Genomic DNA, 2,225 nt, shown 5'->3' on the forward strand with positions numbered 1-2,225 from the left:
ACTTTCGGAGTGGCATCGGGCCAGTTCTTGGGATACATTGTAAATCAGAGAGGAATTGAGGCAAACCCGGCAAAGGTGGCGGCTATAATAGAAATGAGTTCACCTCAGAAACCAAAGGAGGTCCAAAGTCTCAATGGCCGGATAGCCGCCCTCAGCCGCTTCATCTCCAGAGCCACTGATAAAAGCTTGCCTTTCTTCAAAGTATTGAAGCAAGGAAAGAAATTTCAGTGGACTTCGGAGTGCCAAGAGGCCTTCGAGTCTCTGAAGAAACACCTCGGTGAATCGCCCCTCTATCGAAACCCCATCCGGATGAATCTGTTGCTGTATCTAGCAGTGTCAGACGTAGCAGTCAGCGCGGTCCTAACCAGGGAAGAAAATGAGCGTCAATTGCCGGTATATTACATCAGCAAAGCACTTCTCCCAGCTGAAACACGCTACTCCGACATGGAAAAACTGGCACTCGCACTTATTACAGCTTCGAGAAAGCTGAGCCCATTTTTCCAAGCTCACTCAATTCAAGTCTTCACCAATTTCCCTTTAAGGCAAATAATGCAGAAGACGGACGCGTCAGGACGCCTACTGAAATGGGCTATCGAGCTCAGCGAGTTCGATCTCACGTTCCGACCTAGACACGCTATCAAGGGCCAGGCCCTTGCCGATTTTATGGTTGAATTTACCAAAGCCCCAGAAATGGAGGCCCTGATGGAGCCAGCCGAGCCCCCCGCATGGAAATTGTTTGTAGATGGGTCTTCAGGAGAGGCAGGCGCAAGGGCGGGAATCGTGCTGGAAAGCCCGGAAGGTCATTTGTTGAATTGTGCGGTAAGATTTGGCTTCAGAGCCTCGAACAACGCAGCCGAGTATGAGGCCCTTCTGGCAGGACTAAGGCTCGCCAAGGAAATGCAGGTCAGGAAGCTTCTGGCAAGCAGTGATTCTCAGCTCGTAGTGAATCAGGTAAATGGGGATTTCGCGGCCAAAGATGATAACATGCTCGCGTACTTGAAGCTGGTTCTGGACATAATTCCCCATTTCGAAAAGTTCGAACTGATTCAAGTCCCCCGTCTAGAGAATGCCCATGCAGATGCCCTCTCAAAGTTGGCCAGCAACGTGAACTCAGAGCTTCTGAACATCGTCCCCATTGAGCACTTATCAAAGCCCTCCACCTTTGAAGGTGAAGAGTTACTATGGATAGAAGGCACCCCATTGTGGATGCAGCCCATAATTGCATATCTAAAAGAGCAAACGCTGCCTGCTTCCAGAAATGAAGCAAGGAAATTAAGAAGAAGGGCTGCACACTTCGTCCTTCAAGAAGGAACCCTTTACAAGAGAGGCTTTGCCTCTCCCCTTCTTCGATGTGTGGGCGGCGAAGAGGCCACCTACGTACTCAGAGAAATACATGAAGGGATCTGCGAAAATCACTCCGGAGGGACGGCTCTGGCACACAAGGTTCTCCGTCAGGGCTACTTCTGGCCAACCCTGAAAAGGGATGCTTGCCAATTTGTCCAGAAATGTGACAAATGCCAGCGCTTCTCGAACGTGCAAAGACAGCCTGCGCAGAGCCTCTCCATAGTGACCAGCCCTTGGCCATTCGCCAAGTGGGGCATCGACTTCATTGGTCCGCTACCAAAGGGTAGGGGAAGCGCAACGTTTTCCATTGTCGCCATCGACTACTTCACTAAGTGGGTCGAGGCAGAACCCCTTGCCTAAATCACCGAGGCCAACACTACGAAGTTCGTTTGGAAGAGCGTCATTTGCAGGTTCGGCATCCCTCACTCCATTGTCTCTGATAACGGGCGGCAGTTCGACAACAGGAAGATGCGAGAGTTATGCGACGAACTAGGCATAAAGAAAGACTTCTCGACTCCACATCACCCTCAGGCAAATGGACAGGTCGAAGCAGTGAACAAGACTATCAAGCACACCCTTAAAAGGAAACTGGATGCCTCAAAAGGCGCCTGGGTTGAAGAACTCCCCCACGTCCTCTGGGCCATCAGAACGACTTGCCGGACCGCAACGGGCGAGACCCCATTCTCAATGACCTACGGAGCCGAAGCGATGAGTCCGATCGAGGTCGGTGTCCCATCACATCGGCGGATACATTTCAATGAGATCAGCAACGATGAGGCGCGCATAAGTGAACTACACCTCCTTGAGGAAAAGAGAGACGCTTCCCAGATGACCTTAGCGAAATATCATCGTAAGATGACCCGCTTTTACAACTCCAAGGT

The sequence above is a fragment of the Olea europaea genome, chromosome 11 (genome assembly GCF_002742605.1).
Source record: "Olea europaea var. sylvestris chromosome 11, O_europaea_v1, whole genome shotgun sequence".
NCBI classification, from domain to species: Eukaryota; Viridiplantae; Streptophyta; class Magnoliopsida; order Lamiales; family Oleaceae; genus Olea; species Olea europaea.